The 21,643-nt window shown below is 34.5% G+C and overlaps 1 long non-coding RNA gene across 2 annotated transcripts in view; it reads right to left on the bottom strand.

Moving 5' to 3' along the window:
• The window catches only part of LOC136856208 (uncharacterized), a 48,808-nt gene extending 37,364 nt beyond the window's left edge, over positions 1–11,444 (bottom strand). Inside the window, exons 1-2 of one of the 2 annotated variants that reach the window (XR_010858273.1) lie at positions 11,380–11,444; positions 10,487–10,654 (exon numbers count right to left, since the gene is read on the bottom strand). This is a non-coding gene — a long non-coding RNA (uncharacterized lncRNA). The remainder of the gene's footprint in view (positions 1–10,486; positions 10,655–11,379) is intronic. The other variant, XR_010858274.1, reaches the window with a different exon arrangement.
• Between the last annotated feature and the right edge of the window lie 10,199 nt (positions 11,445–21,643).

The raw sequence follows: 21,643 nt of genomic DNA, 5'->3' as shown, positions 1-21,643 counted from the left end.
ATTATTATTATTACTATACTATTATTATTATTATTATTATTATTATTATTAATGAGTTGAAAAACTCTACGCATTTTGCACATCCATTTTCAACTCAGTAACTGTCACCTACAAAAACTTTTGTAATGAGATAAATAAATAAGCAGATAAGTACATAAATAAATAAGTAAATAAATATAGAAATAAATAATTAATTATAAAAATAAATAAATGAATAAATATATACTGAAATAAAGTATTTATAATACCACCTACCAAAACAATTTTAAAAAGTCAAAAAAAATTTTTTTAAAACGATTTGTATTAAAAATTCATTAATACGTCTCTCGTCTCCGACGCAGAGATTTGCGTCAGGAGACGTAAAAACAGCAGACACGTCTCAGTCACTCCTTTAGGCCTATGTCTGGGAGAGGGAGAGGGGATTATTTGAAGCCTACCAACAGATGTTTATATTTAGAAGCGTTTTCTCTCTCTCTCTCTCTCTCTCTCTCTCTCTCTCTCTCTCTCTCTCTTTCTATTCTCTGGTAACAGGCTATGCAATTTTATTTTGTGTTTGATGAGTGTTTATATATATGTATATATATATATATATATATATATATATATATATATATATATATATATATATACATACACACATGAACTCCCAGACTGTCTGTGCGCTTACATGTGTGTCTGTGAACACACGAACCATATCCCATTACAAGCATAAACACAGAATCACCACAGCAAGATTTATACAGACCAAATCCATATTATATCCATCCAAAAAAAAAAAAAAAAATTAAAAATACATTCCACAAACCACATAAAACATATAAGATTTATTATCATTTTCTCATTATCTCCCATCTATTTCCTTCTCAATATCAGAAAAACACTCATTTTCTACCCAAGAATTGATGATAAGAAAAAAAAATAAAAAGGTTATTTTTTTTATTATTTCTCTTTAGGAGTTATTCATCACTTTCTTCGATGTCAAAGAATCAGGAGAGAAGTGAAGAAATGTAGAAATAAATATGAAAATAAACTTGAGCATATCATGAAATATGTCATATTTTTCTTAAATGTACGGTTGTCAACTTTGGGATTATATATCATTAAAGCATTTCCCCCTTACATAAACTCTAAGTATTTTGGGATGGGAGTGGGTGTACTGGGGTGTATTTGGGCTGGGAGAATGGTAGGGGGGCCATCTCTTCTTCTTTTGGGAGATGGTCGAATCCTGGAACCACATTTTAACTGGAGTTTATCATTAATTATTCCCTACAGTTTATAGTTTATATATATAAACTATAAGTATTTTGGGATGGGTGTGTGTACTGGGGTGTATTTGGGGTGGTAGAATCGTGGGGGGGCCATCTATTTTCTTTTGGGGGATGGTCGAAAAATGGAACCACATTTTAAGTGGAGGTTTCTGTTTTGAAAACGCAAAAATATTTAGTTTTCTCTCTAGGAGAGAGAGAGAGAGAGAGAGAGAGAGAGAGAGAGAGAGAGAGAGAGAGAGAGAGAGAGAGAGAGAGAGAGAGAGAGATGTTTCAGTCTCCTCCCCCCCAAAAAAAACTTGACACGGAAAAGCCAAAAGTATCCTGGATAGGCTAAGCTGCCCTTAGGCCTATATCTCAGGAATGTCCTCTGTAATCGGAATTAATCTGAGAATTCGTGATTATTCTCTCGCAGATTGATTGCCGAGAGAGAGAGAGAGAGAGAGAGAGAGAGAGAGAGAGAGAGAGAGAGAGAGAGAGAGAGAGAGAAACTTAATGAGGAAGAAGTTACAAGCTCATATTGAACTGTATTAATTGAGCAGTCAACCTCTCTCTCTCTCCGGGGTGAGAGAGAGAGAGAGAGAGAGAGAGAGAGAGAGAGAGAGAGAGAGAGAGAGAGAGAGAGAGAGACTTATGTTCTTTCTAGCTATGTTGAAACCAAAAACCAAATATGGTTTCAAAATAAAGAGAGAGAGAGAGAGAGAGAGAGAGAGAGAGAGAGAGAGAGAGAGAGAGAGAAGCAGGCATTTAAAGAGATAATTAGGTTATTTACGAAGGCAGAGATTCTAAAGAAGGCTCTTTCGTACCTCCTTCTTCATTTGGGGGAAAGGTCAATTCGCCCCTTTCTGTATGGGAACGAGATTAGGCCTAATATTTAATCTTTTTGTTTATTGACTCAAATTTTTTCTAATATTTTTCTTGGAAAGGAGCCATTATTATTATTATCATTATTATTATTATCATTATTATGACAAAATACCAATGATTATTCATAACAGTTACTCAAAAAACTAATTCCTTTCATAATATAAAAATTCTCCCCCCAATTCCAATCATTACTCACTTGTTGACTCAAACCATATCACACCCACAACAAACAAAGACAAAAAACAAACAAAACAAATAAAACGAAGTGGAAACAAACACGCCGTTTAATTACGGGAACAAACGAGCAACCAGGATTCCGTTTTCGTCGAACAAAAAACGGGGATCGACTCAGGGGAGACTAATAATTTGTTTACACGTCTTGTTGCCCCTTCCGAGTCTCGACCAAGAAGGGAATATTATGGAGTTTTCCTTCTTATTTCTTCTTCAGGGTAATTGACTAATCACTTTGCGCCCCCTTTCGGTAATGGAGGGGGCGAAGGGGGAGTATTTGTACCGTCTTCTGGATTGGAAATAGAGACGCCATCACGCCAATGCGATCAGATATTGGCGGGGTTTTATTTTTGCGTAGAAAGAAAACTACTGAGGCTAGAGGGTTGAAATTTGGTGTGTTTGATGGTTGAAAGGTGGATGATTAACGTGTCAATTTGCAGCCCTCTAGCCTCGGTAGTTTTTAAGATCTGAGGGAGGATAGAAAAGTGCGGATAGAATAAAGTGCGGACAGAAAAAGTGCGGACAGAAAAAGTGCTGACAGAAAAAAGTGCGGACAGGAAAAAGTGCGGACGGAAAAAAGTGCGGACAGGAAAATGTGCTGACAGAAAAAAGTGCGGACAGAAAAAAGTGCTGACAGAAAAAAGTGCGGACAGGAAAAAGTGCGGACAGGAAAAAGTGCGGACCAGAAAAAGTGCGGACAGAAAAAGTGCGGACAGAAAAAGTGCGGACAGAAAAAAGTGCGGACAGAAAAAGTGCTGACAGAAAAAGTGCGGACAGAAAAAGTGCGGACAGAAAAAGTGCTGACAGAAAAAGTGCGGACAGAAAAAGTGCGGACAGAAAAAGTGCGGACAGGAAAAAGTGCTGACAGGAAAAAGTGCAGACAGAAAAAAGTGCTGACAGAAAAAAGTGCTGACAGAAAAAGTGCGGACGGACAGACAAAGCCGGCACAATTAAGTTTCCTCTTCCAGAAAACTAAAAGTCAAATCCCATTGAAGATTACATGAAGACTCACCCACATACTTTATAAACACACAAACACACAAACACACGCACAAACACAAACAAAAAGGACCCTCTAGAGATGAACTATAACAATCCTATGACATCTTAACAATCCTATGACATCCTACTGCAATAAAGGAGACCAGGATTCTTTCACCGCGACCATTACTCCCGTCGTAAACGACGAGCACCCTCGCCGAGTGATATTTCTGTCTGTGGGGTTCAATCTGTCTCTCTCTCTCTTTCTCACTCTCTGGCTGTCTCTCTCTCTCTCTCTCTCCTTCTCTCTCTCTCTCTCTCTCTCTCTCTCTCTCTCTCTCTCTCTCTCTCTCGTGATCCCACTTTGTTAAATATGCAAATGGCGTCTCCTGTTTCCAGCCTGATGGCGTAAGTCCTTTGTATCTAAATTTGAAATCTCTCTCTCTCTCTCTCTCTCTCTCTCTCTCTCTCTCTCTCTCTCTCTCTCAGGTGGTCACAGACTGTTGTGGGTAGCAGCCATGGTTTAATAATAGGGATGGGGGTATGGGGCCAGGAACTTCATCCCAAAAAGAATTCTTAATATAGAATATGGAAAAAATAATTGTATAAAAATAATATATATATAAGATTTTAATCACTTATCTAACAGTGTAATGTACGTCTGAAGTAATCAGATAAATGAATAAATATAGAGATATGGAATAGATAAAGAAATAAACGAAAATATATAATAAATAAAGAAATAGATGGAAATTGAATATATGAGAGAGAAGATTAAAAAAATCAAAATAAAAATATGAAAAAATAACATAAAAATGAAACTGTCATGTTGGCTGGAACAGTAATATATCATGTGGTTTTTCTCTCTGGGAAAAAAAATTGATTGGATGGAAGCTCTCTCTCTCTCTCTCTCTCAGATGAGAAATGAGAGAGAGAGAGAGAGAGAGAGAGAGAGAGAGAGAGAGAGAGAGAGACATTTAGGTGGTTTCTCTCTTTTAAGAATAACCAGTTTTGATAATATATAGGTGGTTTTATGAATAGCCAGTTTTCTCTCTCTCTCTCTCTCTCTCTCTCTCTCTCTCTCTCTCTCTCTCTCTCTCCAGCTGTGACCGACAACAGTCGTCTAACGTATAGGTACCTAACTCACTAGATAAATCATCACAGGCACACTGGGACATTTAAAGAGAGAGAGAGAGAGAGAGAGAGAGAGAGAGAGAGAGAGAGAGAGATCTTTGCAAAGAAAACAAAAACAACTTCTAGCTTTGTAAAGACACATGACGCCTCTCTCTCTCTCTCTCTCTCTCTCTCTCTCTCTCTCTCTCTCTCTCTCTCTCTCTCTCTCACCTGTCAATCAATACTCGATTCGCGACCGAGAGAGCGATCGAGTTCCAATCATTTGATCGGTAGAAGAAGAAGAAGAAGAAGAAGAAGAAGAAGAAGAAGAAGAAGAAGAAGAAGAAGAAGAAGAAGAAGAAGAAGAAGAATTGAATAATCTCGGTAAAAAAAGACAGAAATATATAAGAAATTAATTATATATGAAATAAAAAAAACTATGCGGTGACGTCACGTAATTATTCAGAAAACTGACCAGTAAACAAATAAATAAACAAACAAAAACATTGTCTGTGTCTGTGTCTGCGTCTGTTATTGTCTGTCTGCCAGTCTTAATCCCGTAATAATGCCCTTTGCGCCGCTATCTCTCTCTCCACATCTCTCTCATCTCATTCTGAGCCATTTCACCTTATCTGAGCGTTTTCTTCTTCTTCTTCAGGGCCTTCTTCGGCGTCTCCTCCGAGGGGGACGCTCAAAGGAGCCGAGATAATCTTGTTAGAGTCCTTTTCTCAAGGTCTTTTAGGAGCTATGAATCCGCCATGTCCTTTTGAAATGTCTGAAGAAGAAGAAGAAGACTTAAAGATGGTTGGTCTCTTCTGTCATACCCGGTTTGTTTACATTTGGGATTCCTCCTCCTCCTCTTCTTCCTAGTTTGGTTCTGGACGCCTGGACGCTTAGAGGGACCAGTCGTTGATTTTCTCATGGCGTGAGGAAAGTTATTTGGGTATAATTCGATTATAAGATCTAATTTTGGCGGTAAATTTGACTTTTTAAGTAAAGGTATCCTTCCTAGTGCCTTTTTATTATTGTTTTTTGTAAAATATTGCTTTAGAAGTTTGTTAAATGTTCATAAAAACGACATAAATTTTTGCCATTTTAAAATGTCTCGTCGACAGAATCAGGATCAAATTCCCTTTTCATTCCTCCTTGACTCGACTTCTCTAGGGCGCCTTCCTAAGAAAGATACAGCAAGCTTCTCTCTCTCTCTCTCTCTCTCTCTCTCTCTCTCTCTCTCTCTCTCTCTCTCTCTCTCTCTCTCTCTCTCTGCTTTAAGAGGTCACTGACCCTCGAATTCTCAAAGCAAGCGCGTGACATATTGACTCTCTTCAGGGAACGAGATATCCCGACAATAACATTGCCATTTCTTGTACAATTTGTGACGCCAGTTTTAGCAACCATAAATCAACCAGCTATAGCGCTCTATCACGCGTCACTGAGAGCTTCCATCTTTTAAAAAAGAATTCCCTTTTTCATATTTCTCCTCCCCCCCCTCTCTCTCTCTCTCTATTCTATATTTCGCTAAGATGGAATCCCGTCTTGGGAAAATGCGTATCCGATTAGCAACTGCTGCCGCCTCTACTGCAGTCCCTATCCGGATTACGAGAGGGGGGAGAGAGAGAGAGAGAGAGAGAGAGAGAGAGAGAGAGAGAGAGAGAGAGAGAGAGAGAGAGAGAGAGAAGCGTCCGGATAAGTTGACTTTTTCTTTACGTATGCACTGGTGCATTTTTAGCTTATCCGGACGAGGTTCGAAGATGGGATAGTATTTGTTATATGAATAATTTAAGGCCTTGTATTCAAAAATGGGTTTTGGGGGTATTTTTGGACAACAAAATCAATGATATTTTTGGATGCCATGCAAATCAAAATATACAATTTTTGAAACCAACATTCAATTTAGTCTTCATCCAAAAAAATCTTTGGATGTACCAAAGAAAGAAAACATTCAAGTTTTTAGATTCCTTGAAAATCCAAAGCAATTTTTGGATACCAAAGAAATAACATTCAGTTTTAGATACTGCATCCTAAATATATTTCTCGAAGCACTACAAACAGTCAACAATTTTTAGCTTCCCAAAGTTTCAGAAATCCACAAAGTCATTTGCAAAATTGATAATGTTTGGAAAACAACAATGAATTTTAACAAAGTCTTCAAAAATTGTTGGACTTGGAAAAATGAAACAACAATCAATTTTAGACCCCACATCCAAAATATGATGTTTGGAAGCATCATAAATAATAAATACTCTAAGTACCCCAAAGTCTTCAAAAATTCTTGGACTTAAAAAACTATGTAGATTTTCAAACCCTAAACAAATAACATTCAATGTTAGACCCCACATCCAAAATATGATAATGTTTAGAAGCATCATAAACAATAAATACTTAAGGTACCACCCAAAGTCTTCAAAAATTCTTGGACTTAAAAACTGCAGATTTTCAAACACGAAACAAATAACATTCAATATCAAAAGCTTCATTTTGACCAGGCTTCAAATTCTCTCCCAACATTGCCAATTTTCTCAAAGGGGAAAGGGCCTCTTTTGGGCATGTTTAATCCTCTTAGAGCATCCAAGAACTCACAGAAGAAGACTAAAGAGGGGGTTTAAAGGGGTCTCTCCTTATTGGTAGGGGATTGAAGGTGTTAAGCCAGTGTAGGGGGGAAAATTGAATTTCTCCCCCCTAAAGATTCCTTGTATGCTAATGTATTCACTTAACCAGACCTCCCCCTAGACTTTCCCTAGACTTGTCTAAGAAGATGCAGAAGACTTTTGTTGTTACTTTCCTTGTCATTTTTTTTTTTATTGTTTGTTTTGATGAATTCCTCGATAAGATTTCTCATTAGCTTTAGGCCTATGTTAGGTTAGGTTAGGCTGGGCTAGGTTAGGTTATTGTCTTATTTCGTTTTGTTGAAGACTTCACTTTGAGGCTTTGGTCCAAAGTTAGGTTATACTAGGTTAGGTTAAGTTTGGTTAGGCTGGCTGGAAAAGGCTAGGCTTCAGTCCTAGGTTAGGTTAGGTTAGATTAGGTCAGATAATATCATCTCTAGTTATTTACTAAACATTTCAACGCTATAATCTTATTACTCCTAATAATATCACCACTACAGTAATATTTTTGCCACAAGCCACTAACTTCTCTCTCTCTCTCTCTCTCTCTCTCTCTCTCTCTCTCTCTCTCTCTCTCTCTCTCTCTCTCTCTCTCCTACTGATTATTTCATGAAGATTCTGAAAGGTACATTTGTTCAATTTCTTGCTCACATATTAACAAAAATGTGTATGAATCATCTCATGTATTTTGGCGTGAGGCCCCGCCCCCCCACCTCTCTCTCTCTCTCTCTCTCTCTCTCTCTCTCTCTCTCTCTCTCTCTCTCTCTCTCTCTCAAGACCAACAGCATTAAGAAAACATTGCAATACGAAAGCAAGCAGCCTTCTGAAATGACCTCTGAGTATTGGGGAAAAGATATGCATTCCTTTTGCCTTATTTAAATTCAGCAAACTACAAAATAAGACTGATATGATGATCAGATACACTTGGAGTAAACATTATGGTGAATACTGAATGGATCAAATTTATGAACGAACAGGAATGAATGAGTAGTTGTAAATGTATCAAGATAGTTTTTATACTTTTGTCTCTCGTGTGAATTACTTCAAAGATTTGAGGATCATGAACTGAAATCAAAATGCTGAATGGATCAACTTTATGAATGGGCATGAAATGAATGAATGAGTAGTTGTAAATGTGTATGAATGAATGAGTGAGTGTGTACGTGTGTAAACGTAGTTTTTAGACTTCTGTCTCGACTGAATTACTTTGCAGATCTGAGACTCAGAGAATTATATTCAACTTAGGTAGAGACGCCTCCCAATTTCTCTGCCTAAGGAGAATCTATAAGTTTCCTCACAGTAAGGAAAACTACAAGTTAACAAAAACTATTTCTATAAAAGCATTGACACTTCTCACTTTCTCTATCTAAGGAGAATCTATAAGTTTATTTATTCTAATTTTAAATTTATATAATTTAAAATTAATTTTTGTCAAAAATACTTATCAAAAAATTTTTTCAATATATGACCGATAAAATGCCAAAAAATATTACGAGAAATAAATGTAATTAAAATTTGTTTTAATTTTAAATTAATATATAATTTTAAAATAATTTTGGCAAAAATATTTATCAAAAAAAATATAAAATATATGATAAATAAAAACCAACAAAAATATTACCTGAAATAAACGTAATTAATAATTGTTTTAATTTAAAATTAATATATAATTTTAAAATAATTTTGGCAAAATATTCATAAAAAATTTAAAAATATATGATAAATAAAATACCAAAAAAATGACGTGAAATAAAAAATAAATAAAAAATAAGATACAAAAAAAAATTATTTAAGAGCCAATTTATTCCGCCATAAAATTCTCTCTCTCTCTCTCTCTCTCTCTCTCTCTCTCTCTCTCTCTCTCTCTCCAACGCTACGTTCCTAGAGAGGAAAAAATTCACTCATTCTATGAATAAATTTCTATTGAGAGTAAAGTTTTAACTAGAAGGGAAATTAACAACTGGAAAAAGTTTATACAAAAAAAAACTTTTTTGAAAAACTCTGCTATCAAGGAATAATTGCACTTATGGAAATGTTTCACTCCCTCAAAAAAATATATATTTTTTTGAAGAAAATAACTGGAGTTTGGAAAACTCCAAGTACGGTGTTATTCAACTGTACTTTTGGTCAAGTTAATACTATTATTTTTTATATATTATTTTTCAATTTATTTTATTTATTCTTTGGGATTATACAATGCAATATAGAGTACAAAATACTAAATCTAAATATTGTATTTATTTAATTTTTTAAGATATAGTATGAAATACAGTGTTTTTAATATACTCTACATATTAAAAATCTATACACTTTAATCATACAATATAAAACAGTTTGATACATATTGTATTGTACTGTATTTTACAATCCTAATCTTCAAGTTCTTGGCGATTGGCGAATGACTGACTGGTCACAACTGGCCAAGAATGGCCAATCCAAGCCGTTTCTCCAACTCTGAGAACATCCAATCAGATAGCTTCGAACCAGTCTCCCAACAGACCCAGATCTTTCCCAGAAATTCCAAGATTTCAGACCGAAGCTTAATTTTAAAGTTCTTGGCGATTGGCGAATGACTGACTGGTCTTGACTGGCCAATCCAATCCATCTCTCCCCCCTCTAAAGACATCCAATCAGATAGCTTCGAACCAGTCTCCCAACAGACCCAAATCTTTCTCAGAGATTCGAAGATTTCAGACCGAATCTTAATCTCAAAGTTCTTAGCGAATGACTGGCCTTGACTGGCCAATCCAATCCATCTTTCCCCCTTCTAAAGACATCCAATCAGCGGGCCAATCCACCAGGAAGCACCGAAAGTGACAGGGGGACGTTTCCCATTCGTCTCTGACCGCAATTTCTGCGACGTCAGTGATACCACATTGATTGCTGTTATAAATTTCACAGCAATGGCTGACTAAACTTGACAAACTAGGAGGAGTCGATTTATGTAAATATAAATCTATCCTTTTTCTTAATCAGTCTGTGGGTCTGTCGAATGGCTGAGAGAGAGAGAGAGAGAGAGAGAGAGAGAGAGAGAGAGAGAGAGAGAGAGAGAGAGAGAGAGAGAGAGAGAGAGAGAGATTTATGGAGAGGAAGAGGGAGATAGATTGAGGGAGAGAAAGAGAGAGAGAGTTGAGGGAGAGAAAGAGGAAGAAAGATAGAGAGAGAGAGAGAGAGAGAGAGAGAGAGAGAGAGAGAGAGAGATAACCTAACCTGAATGATTTCACATCAACTCCTAAAAGATACCACATAATTAATATTCACTTAATGTCTATTTTTTCCAAAGCTGATGGTAAATTTCCACAGCTGACATCCCTGAATGCAATCTTCCTTTGAATATTTGTGCACCTATCTATCTTTATATCTATCTATCTATCTATCTATATATCTATCTATCTATATATTATTTTTATAATTGGTACTCACCTTATGAAGATCGAATCCATGACGGGTGAGTTGTCCTATTTTGTTGTTGATAAATCTACCTGTCCTCAGTAGTGACAGGTAGGTTGCCACGACACTAGTAATCACAGAGTTATTGCTCCCAGGTATACCAAGAGATTAACACTGAAAAAAAATCATAGTACCCAGGTCCTGCAAGAGATTACATTCACAAAACAATCAGGTCTGTTACTGCAAGAGATTTCCACTGAAAAACAATTGCACTCAGCTACTACAAGAGATTACAGCTCTTGAAACAATCAGATTCAGTACTGCAAGAGATTACCACATAAAAACAATTACACTCACCTACTGCAAGAGATTACCATTCACAAAACAATCAGATTCAGTTACTACAAGAGATTACCACATAAACACAATTGTACTTAGCTACTGCAAGAGATTACCATTCAAAAACAATCATATCCAGTTACTGCAAGAGATTACCACTCAGAAACAATTGTACTTAGCTATTGCAAGAGATTACCATTCACAAAACTATCATATTCAGTTACTGCAAGAGATTACCACTCAAAAGCAATTGTACTTAGCTACTGCAAGTGATTACCATTCACAAAACTATAATATTCAGTTACTACAAGAGATTACCAGTGAAAAACAATTGCACTCAGCTACTACAAGAGATTACCATTCATACAAGTCAAATCACTTCCTGCTAGAGATTACAGCTCTAAAACAATCATATTCAGCTACTGCAAGAAATTACCACTCAAAAACAATCGTACTCACTCACTATCACAATTTACTACCAAAATAACTATCTCATTCATGTACTATGACAACTTAGCCACGCCCCCAACTTAACCATCCCATTCATAAAGAAAGAGGCCACGCCCACTTGACACTCCCACACTCACCCCACAATCGCCCCCACAATCCCCACACTATAAAAATATCACCCCCACACGACACGGCTTCCAAATGCTGACTGAAGGGATCCCTAAAATGTAGTACCTTGAAATTATACCTTAAAATTGACCTAAAATGGTAGTTTTATTTTCCAGAGTTGTTATGTATAATTAGGCTGTTGACTATTAGTAAATAGTCGGTTATTATAGATAGTATATTATTGTAGTATATTGTTTTAATTATTTTAGATAATTGGTTAATTATATTAATGGTAATTAAAATTTTAATTGTTCATATTTATTGTAAATAACTCGTGTTTCTTGTTTTTTTAAAAAATAACTGACCAGAAAAAAAGCTTTTTCTTGAATTACAGGATGTCTTTTCGGGTGAGGTTGCGAGCCTCATCCCCTCTTTATACATATACATATATATATAGTATATATATATAATAAAAAGAGGGATGAGGCTTGCAGCCTCACCCCATAAGACCTCCTGTAAATCAAGTAGTTAAAGCTCATTTTTTTTTTTAGTTATTCATCACAAAAAACAAGAAACTTTTTTTTTTAACTTAACGAGAAACAATAAATATAACAATTAAAAATTTAATTATCATTAATATTAACCAATTATTAATATAAAACAAATACTACAATAATATACTATCTATGATATCTTAAATAATTATTCAAAATATATATTATAATATATATATATATATATATATATATATATATATATATATATATATATATATATATATATATATATATATATATAAAGCAGTAAGAACCACTGACATATAATCCAGGAAAGAGGAAAATTACCCAATCAGACCCAGCCAGCCTCGAAAGCACGTCTACTCAACACACACGGACGGACAATTTGCGAAATAATCAAGAAATAAGGTCGGGCGATTTCGGCAACGACGAGCACCCATGACGGCCTGATTTGGGGGACATTTGGTAAGATGGACGACGGGACGCCTGGAGGAAATGGACCCAGAATTTTTCGGGGGGGGATGAAAAATGGCTGACATATATTTGGTCAGGGGAAATGTTAGATTAGATGTATATATATATATATATTTATATATAGATATATAGATATATATATATACATATATTTATATTATATATATGTTATTTTTAATAATAATAATAATAATAATAATAATAATAATGATTATTATTATTATTATTATTATTATTAATATTATTATTTTGTTTTAATTATTATTGTCATTTTTATTATTATTTTTATTATTTTGTGTTTAATTATTATTATTATTATTATTATTATTTTATTATTATTATTATTATTATTATAAAAGTAAAGATTATTTCATTATAATTATTATTATTATTATTATTATTATTATTATTATTATTATTATTATTATTATTATTATTATTATTATTATAAAAGTGAAGACTACAATAAGTCAGAAAACAGAAGCAAGGTTAGAATTCCAAAGCTTTGTAGCAGAGTAAAAATCACTTCACTATATACCCACATACCCTGGGCGCACGCCTTATCCACGCCCATTAACCCACCCGGTTAAAACAACAATAAACTTTATACGAAGTCGACGAAGTGAAATAATATATATAATAAAGAAAATATTGTCCGAAGACTGCAAAAGTGTATATAAAAATAATCGTACATCCTGTCATTAATGTCTTTCTCGAAGGCCACATTACGAAATGCATGACGTAGCGATTTTTTTTTTTTTGTCATGCTCCGTCCGTTACTCAGCGCATGCGCAGTGTTCTAAGAAGCGTATGACGTCATCGATATATATATATATATATATATATATATATATATATATATATATATATATATATATATATATATATATATATATATATATATATATATATATATATATATATATATATATATATATTTATATACTAAAATACACTAAATTGATTCACAAACCTTATATAATGGTAGTATGGTACCATTCTTAATAAAGGCTTATAGATTTACATGTTAAAATGGTACTTCCATGGTACCATTCTTTGATTTCAAAGCTTTATATTAATGGTTTCCTAATTCTGTATTGATTGAAATGACTGATATGACGGTTCTATGGTACGGTACCATACGTATTGTCGTGTTTATATATGTATGGTAACTGTATGGTAGTACCATTTATATGTTTATGGTACTTTCATGGTACCATCCTTCGATTTGACAGCTTTCAATTAATGGAATCTTAATACTGAATTGATTGAACTGCCCAATGTGTCATATCAATGGCAGTCACGTAATACCATTTCGAATTAATTAAAGCCTTATATTTCATTATTCATGGTAGTTCCATGGTACCATTTCGTCTTACCTGCCCAAATGAAGGACCCACGTGAACTTATGATAGTAAATCTTACCTGTGAATGGCCCCAGATAGCCCACAGGGCCTTCCCAAAACTGGTATAGTAAGGTGAGGTGAGTGTTGTTGCCATATTGCAAAAACACTAATTATTTTTTGTAGGCTTTGTTTTATCGTTAATGGTTATGGCAGCTTATGGTGAGGTACGGGGATTGTATGGTGGTTTCGATGGTGGGGTGATAATGGTGAGATGATGAGGGGAAGATGGTGAAATATGGATGTATACGAGGCATGCCATCGATGGCAACACGGCCCCCGCCATCTACCTCCCCCAAAACATTGTCTTTTGTGTGACTGGGGAGGACGAAGTGTTGCCAGTCGTAGGGACACATGCCCCTACGCGTAGGAACATTTGGCTAAAGTTTGGAAAAAGACCATACATAAATACATATACATACATACATACAGGCATACATACATACATACCCACATATATATACATAAATATACAGGTGCTACTGTAGTAGACGGTCTCCCTGCGTGATTCTACACTTGTTTCGCCGTGTATAGTACTAGCGCCCTTGGGGATCAAATGTCCCTAAGTGCTTTTGAATCTGATCCCTTGGGCTATGGTAGAACCTATCTATCTATCTATCTATCTATCTATCTATCTATATATATATATATATATATATATATATATATATATATATATATATATATATATATTACTGTTTTCGGCGTATTTCCTTTATCATAACTTCTCCAATCCCTGTTTGATTGTGACTTTGCTGGCGTAAAACGTAGGGACTTTGAAGTTTCCTTTTTGCGAATAAACATGTCACTGTTTCCCTGTGTATTCCCTTTATCACGATTCATGTGCATTCCCTTTATCACAATTCCTCCATCCCTTGTTTTATTATGACTTTGCTGCTTAAAAAAAAACTAAAAGAATAAAACTTTATAGAGAAACGTAAGGACTTTTCACTTTCGGTAGGGACAGACTACCCTAAAACGGCAAGATTGCAAACAGACTTGGCAACACTTGGTCCAGGCAGCAGGCTCCACGAGTCAGTCTTGCCTCGGCAGTGGTGGTGAGAGGACGTGTCATCGCTCGCTGTCTCTCTCTCTCTCTCTCTCTTTCCGTAGGGGGGAGAGTGTCCATATATCGTAGTGGATTTATTTACTTTATTACAGTGTAGTGGGACCCCCTACGTCTCTGATTGTCTCGGAGGAGGATTGTTTTGATCGGAGGCGACGGGATTGTCGTCGCATCGAGGGTAATTGTCGCTTTATTTTCTCTTTTTTCTCTCTTTTTTTTTTTTTTCGAGGACCGAAGGTTATATTTTGTGCTGTTTGAACGTCGGCGATTCCGTTAGTCAAGCGAGATTCTACGTTATTATTATTATTATTATAATTATTATTGTTATTATTATTATTATTATTATTATTATATAATTATTATTATTATTATTATTATTATGATTTTAAACATTATTATTATTGTTATTTTAAAATAACATTATGATTATTATTATTTTATTATTATTACTGCTTTAAAATTATAGTTTTACTTTGAAAATATAATTATTATTTTAAAATTATAATTATTATTATTAAAATTTTAAAGAATTATTATTATTATTATGATTTTAAAATAACATTATTATTATTATTGTTATTTTATTATTATTATATTGTTTTAAAATTTTTAAAATTATTTTTCTTTGTAAATTATATTATTATTATTTTAAAATTGATTTTAAAATTATTATTATTATTGTTATTTTTAAAATTATTAAGAATTATTATTATTGTTAAAATTATATTTTTACTTTGAAATTATAATTATTATTTTAAAATTATTTTAAAATTATAATTATTATGTTTTAAAATTATCAAGAATTATCAACATTGTTATTATGATTTTAAACATTATTATTATTGTTATTGTTACTTTAAGATTATTATTATTATTATTATTAAAAATATTTTAAAATTATTATTATTCTAAAATCATCATATTTTTATTATTAAATTTGTTAAAATCCTCTATTTTTAATTTAAAATTATTATTATTATTATTATTATTATTATTATTATTATTATTATTATTATTATACTTTCCATGCGTCACGTGCTTAGGCCTACTTCCGGTTTGTCTAGAATTTGCATATGTGTCGTAATTTATTTATTAACATTAAAATATTATTTTTATCAAGTTTATTATGTTTGTAAATGTATATATTTAATATTATAACACTTTAAAAATTATTTTTTATTTTATTTTTTCAATTTGAAAATTCTCATTTATTCAAATGTGATTTTTTGAAAGTTGAAATTTTTGGTTAATGACATGTTTGATATTTAAAAAAACATATTATTTTGAAAAAGTTTATTGTATTTGTAGGAGTATTTTTGATATTATAGGACTTTAAAAACTTAAAAACTATTTTTTTATATATTTCAAATCTGCAAATATTTACGTATTGTCCAAAATTAGATTCTTGAAACAGCTATTTGAATTTTCCTTAAAATTGATGTTAGGGGCGCCACCTCGTTTTTGGTCCCACGATGCGTCATACCCCCATACCCATAAACAAACGACAGACGCCCTTCGTTTGTTTGTTTGTATACAACCCCTACAGAACTATAGTACCACTGACAGTACTATGTTCCCTTGGGCCATTCTGAAACAGCTGCTGTTGTAGGTTGATGTTTCAACACCTGTAATTGGGTCATGCAATGCTGTTTTTTTCCTCCCCCTTTTTATTATTGCTGTGGGACAGGGTTCCCCTCTCTCTCTCACTCTCTCTCTTCCCTTGGGGTTGTCTCTCTCTAGGTTCACACAGTTGGTTTGTCAAGTTTGAATTGTTCAGCAATGCTTTTTTTATTGTTTTTATTATTGTTGACTGGTTGTTTTTGGACAACATCCCTCTTCTCTCTCTCTCTCTCTCTCTCTCTCTCTCTCTCTCTCTCTCTCTCTCTCTCTCTCTCTTCTTCTTGAAGAAAAACACTAGTACTAAGCCTACATAAACTAGAAAATAACTCTATATTGCTTGATCTTTTCAGTGTTTACGGAAGAGAGAGAGAGAGAGAGAGAGAGAGAGAGAGAGAGAGAGAGAGAGAGAGAGAGAGAGAGAGTCCAGACTATCCAAACAACCTATATAAACAATAATTCTTATAGGCATAGGCCTATAAGCTTAGTCCATTAATCCCACGAAGCTTATTCTACTATATATTTCTCCTGATAGTCTAATTAGCTATTTTTTCCCTATATTCCCCTTTTTTCCATTTTTTCCCGAGGCTACAGATCCCTATAGACTTTTTTCCCGTAACTATCAAGAAGTTTACATGTGCGGAGGCCTTTATAGAAAGTTTTGTTGATAGGCCTATTTGTACTGTCGAGATTTCTCTCTCTCTCTCTCTCTCTCTCTCTCTCTCTCTCTCTTGTTATGTAATGGTATTGAGAGAGAGAGAGAGAGAGACACAAAACCTCTCTCTCTCTCTCTCTCTCTCTTGTTATGTAATGGTATTGAGAGAGAGAGAGAGAGACACTAAACCCATCTCTCTCTCTCTCTCTCTCTCTCTCTCTCTCTCTCTCTCTCTCTCTCTCTCCAGTCCAACCTCACTCTTTTAACAAAAGTATTCCGTTTCTGGGTTTAACCAAGCATGTATAATGAGGTCTTTGTACCGTATGAGAAGAAGGAGAAGAAGAGAAGAGAGAGAGAGAGAGAGAGAGAGAGAGAGAGAGAGAGAGAGAGAGAGAGAGAGAGAGAGAGAGAGAGAGAGAGAATCTGTTAAGCAGATCGGGGACGACTTTTGTGGTTCGAGTGAGTCTACAAGGATAAGTCTGCTGTTTCTCTCTCTCTCTCTCTCTCTCTCTCTCTCTCTCTCTCTCTCTCTCTCTCTCTCTCTCTCTCAGGGTATTAGTGTATTGTCTACTTTAATAGCGGCTATCTCTCTCTCGTCTTCAGAATATTAAATGGTTTCAGGCCTCTCTCTCTCTCTCTCTCTCTCTCTCTCTCTCTCTCTCTCTCTCTCTCTCTCTCTCTCATCTCTCCTCATCAATTTAATAACACCAAAACAAAGCTTAGAGTGAAAGTTACCGAACGTATCCTTTTTGGGGAGGGAAAATATGACTCGTAGAACGAGTTTTTTCCATATTATGATTTTTCCCCGTTGAGTTTTTTCCCGTCTGGAAAGAAACTCGAAAGAAAGAGAAAGTTGGATTGTGTTTTGTTTTGTTTTGGGTTAATTATTAAATGGTTATTTGTTATTATATATTATATAAATAAATATATATGTATGTATATATATATTTATATATTTATATTTATATTTATATATATATATATTTATATATTTATATTTATATATATATATATATTTATATATATATATATATAATATATAATATATGAATATATATATATTTATATATATATAATTTATATATATATATAAATTTATATATATATGAATACAAAAATAATTTTTTCAGGAAAATTGTTTTCGATTATTGCCTCATATCTTAAACAGTCTATTACCACATCAACCTGTTTAACTTTAAGCAGTCTAATGTCCTAAAGCGTTACTGGTTTCTTGAATAACCAGGTTAGCCTGGTCAGGTACCAGGTAGGATTTCATACTGCAATTATGTATAGGTAAATCCTCTTTTGCAACAAAGTTGCAAGAACTGGCTTTTGAAATCTGAAATGCCAATTTTAATCTAACTTTTTTGTGGGGGAGATTTGCTTTCTCTTCTCTCTCTCTCTCTCTCTCTCTCTCTCTCTCTCTCTCTCTCTCTCTCTCTCCTGGAAGACTCAGGAAATGGTTTATTATTATTATTTTTTTGGCAAAGGGGTGAGATAGATAAGTCAAATGACTGTCTATATTCTCTCTCTCTCTCTCTCTCTCTCTCTCTCTCTCTCTCTCTCTCTCTCTCTCTCTCTCTCTCTCTCTCGTGGAAGACTCAGGAAATGTTTTGTTATTATTATTATTTTTCTTGGCAAAGGGGTGAGATAGATAAGTCAAATGACTGTCCATATTCTCTCTCTCTCTCTCTCTCTCTCTCTCTCTCTCTCTCTCTCTCTCTCTCTCTGTCTCTCTCTCTCTCTCTCTCTCTCTCTCTCTCTCTCTCTCTCTCTCTCTCTCTCTCCTGGAAGACTCAGGAAATGTTTTATTTTTATTATTTTTCTTGGCAAAGGTGTGAGATAGATAAGTCAAATGACTGTCTATATTCTCTCTCTCTCTCTCTCTCTCTCTCTCTCTCTCTCTCTCTCTCTCTCTCTCTCTCTCTCTCTCTCTCTCTCTCTCTGTTTAAAACCTTTGTGTTTTTGATTAGTGAATCAGTTACCTGGTTCTCAGTGTACAATTCTTCTTTGTTTTGAGAGAGAGAGAGAGAGAGAGAGAGAGAGAGAGAGAGACAGGTAAACCACATATCTCTCTCTCCCTCTCTCTCTCTCTCTCCTGCTTTTCACCCGGAATGACTCAAATTCCCGAATTACAAGCGCCATCGCAGTATTCCAGAAGTGGGAATGCAATAAAGGAATGGGAATTGTTGTAGCACTCGCTTGTCACACATTCCAGGCGTTCCTGAACGGCTTGGTTTATCACGGGCCAGCTCGCTACCAAGTGTGAACGCTGGCGAGAGATGGGACCGTGTATTTTTTTTTTGGGGGGGGCGGTGTTTTTTGAGGGGAAGAGGTGACTGGGAGATGGTTAGGTTTTTCTAGAGTGTCTAAAGTCAATGTTGTTTTTAATTATTGTTTTATTTGATCACTTTTTTACTACTTATGAATGAAATAAAACGTAGGTTTTTTAAGTTTTCTGTAAAAGAAAACTATCTGTCTACCCGTCCGCACTTTTTCTGTCCGCCCCTCAGATCTTATAAAAACCACTGAGGCTAGAGGGCTGCAAATTGGTATGTTGATCATCCATCCTCCAGTCATCAAACATACCAAATTGCAGCCCTCTAGCCTCAGTAGTTTTTATTTTATTTAAGGTTAAAGTTAGCCATAATATTGCATTTGCCAGCGATATAGGCCAGGCCACCACCGGGCCGTGACTTGAGTTCCATGGGCCGCGGGTTCATACAGCATTATACCGAAACCACCGAAAGATAGATCCATTTTCGGTGGACTTGATTATACGCTGTACAGAAAACTGGACTTTCGCTGAAGAAACTTAGGCGTATTTTTTACTTCTTTTTTTTCTATGTTGTACGAAGTGATATTTGCAAAAATTATTTTCATGTATTAATTATGTTATTTTGTGTATTTTTTTGGGTGGCGTCAAGGAAATGGTTAAGGTTTGTTGATTTTTTTTTTTTTTTAAATTGTAGTTGTTTTTTTCCTGCAGTTGTGCTGTTAACAAACTAAATAGATCTGAGTTGTTTTTCTCTAGACGAGATGACATTTGCAAAAGCCCTTCAAATATTAGTAAATATGTTATATTATCCCCAACTCTCATATCACAAAAACAAAAATTCCAATAAACATACAACCAAACAAACATCAACGCAGTAAACCACAACATACACAAACAAACCACAAACAAAAAAATCATTAAATAAATAGAAATTTCAAAACCAGTTCCCAGTCCAAGTGAGCTACTGTTTACGTGGGCGCGTTCGTTTGAAATAAAATCGACTTCAGAGGGAACAGTTCTCTCAAGCACGGAGAAAGTAAATGGAAGGAGAGGTGATAATATATTCTTTTAATGCCTGTGGTTTTGTAAAGGTTTCCTGGTTGTAATTCTCTCTCTCTCTCTCTCTCTCTCTCTCTCTCTCTCTCTCTCTCTCTCTCTCTCTCTCTCTCTCTCTCTGCTTTTATACTTATCTTGATATGAATGCTTATAAATATCAGAAAGACGCGTATACATTTCTAAAAAATTTTATATATATACATGTGTTTGTGTGTGTTTATTGCGCGCACGCGCGTGCGTAGCCTCCAGCAACATCTCTCCCACAGTTCAGTGACTTTATCTGGTTATGTACCAATTGAGTGCACTCGTTTTAAAGGCCTTGGTGGTTAAATAATGATTGTGCACCATTCGTAAACCCCTCTCTCTCTCTCTCTCTCTCTCTCTCTCTCTCTCTCTCTCTCTCTCTCTCTCTCCAGTTTTCCTGGAATCTCTCTCATGAAAAGTGAGGTCGATTTCAGCCAGTTTTGCTCTCTCTCTCTCTCTCTCTCTCTCTCTCTCTCTCTCTCTCTCTCTCATGGCCTGTTCATATTTCCAAGAAGGAGCACCCTGCCATTACATAGCTAGCGTGCCTGTTCTACAACAGGACGAAAAGAATGTCATTTGTTTTTCTTTTTTGTCTTAAATTGTCAACTTTTTCTGAATCTCTCTCTCTCTCTCTCTCTCTCTCTCTCTCTCTCTCTCTCTCTCTCTCTCTCTCTCTAGGTTAGGCGTCAACACGCTTATGGTGCTACAGGGTTATTTAGGGAATGTCAGTCGGCGCCCTGTTTATTAGTCTTTAAATGAGAGAGAGAGAGAGAGAGAGAGAGAGAGCAGACGACACACACACACACACACACACACACATATATATATATATATATATATATATATATATATATATATATATATATATATATATATATATACATACATAAAGCAGTTTATATAAATATATATTAATAAATAACCACTTAATTCCTTTAATGTAAATCATATAGTTAGTATTTATAGATACTCATTTAATCTATTGTTACTTTTAGATCCAATATTTCCATATTTAATAAATATTCTTTGAATTACCATTAAATCTTTTTATATTTATATTTTAATCTTACCTTAATTAATAAATATTCTCTTTTTTTTCACAGGTACCAATTTCAACCAACTAAATATGTGAACAAAGAAGAAAAAATATAAAAAGAAAATATTTAACAGAAATTAAAAACTCAGAAAAATTATGCAAATTT

The sequence above is a fragment of the Macrobrachium rosenbergii genome, chromosome 34 (assembly GCF_040412425.1).
Source record: "Macrobrachium rosenbergii isolate ZJJX-2024 chromosome 34, ASM4041242v1, whole genome shotgun sequence".
Classification (NCBI taxonomy): domain Eukaryota; kingdom Metazoa; phylum Arthropoda; class Malacostraca; order Decapoda; family Palaemonidae; genus Macrobrachium; species Macrobrachium rosenbergii.
The sequence above is the reverse complement of the archived record's forward strand: the minus strand, read 5'-3'. Positions and strand labels throughout refer to the sequence as shown.